This window comes from Myotis nattereri, assembly GCF_964212035.1.
Source record: "Myotis nattereri genome assembly, chromosome: 5".
Taxonomy (NCBI): domain Eukaryota; kingdom Metazoa; phylum Chordata; class Mammalia; order Chiroptera; family Vespertilionidae; genus Myotis; species Myotis nattereri.
In genome coordinates this window covers 80,004,221-80,004,551 of record NC_138080.1, presented here as the reverse complement: position 1 = coordinate 80,004,551, position 331 = coordinate 80,004,221, and positions in this window count along the sequence as shown.

Sequence of the window (331 nt, the reverse complement as noted above, 5' to 3'; positions counted from 1 at the left end):
AAAAACAACAACAACCATAGTTCTTAAGGGTTTAAGTAGCTACATGTGAAATAAATTGTTTTTTTAAATTATTTGTTAAAAATACCTTTTAAAAGAATAGTAGTGTTTTGTGCAGCAGATAAGATTATCTAAGGGAAAATATAGGGTTAGGGTATGATTTTTAAAAATATATTTGTATTGATTTCAGAGAGGAAGGGAGAGGGAGAGAAAGATAGAAACATCTATGATGAGAGAGAATCATTGATCCGCTGCCTCCTGTATGCTCCCTACTGGGGATCGAGCCCGCAATCTGGGCTTGTGCCCGACCAGGAATTGAAACTGTGATCGCCTA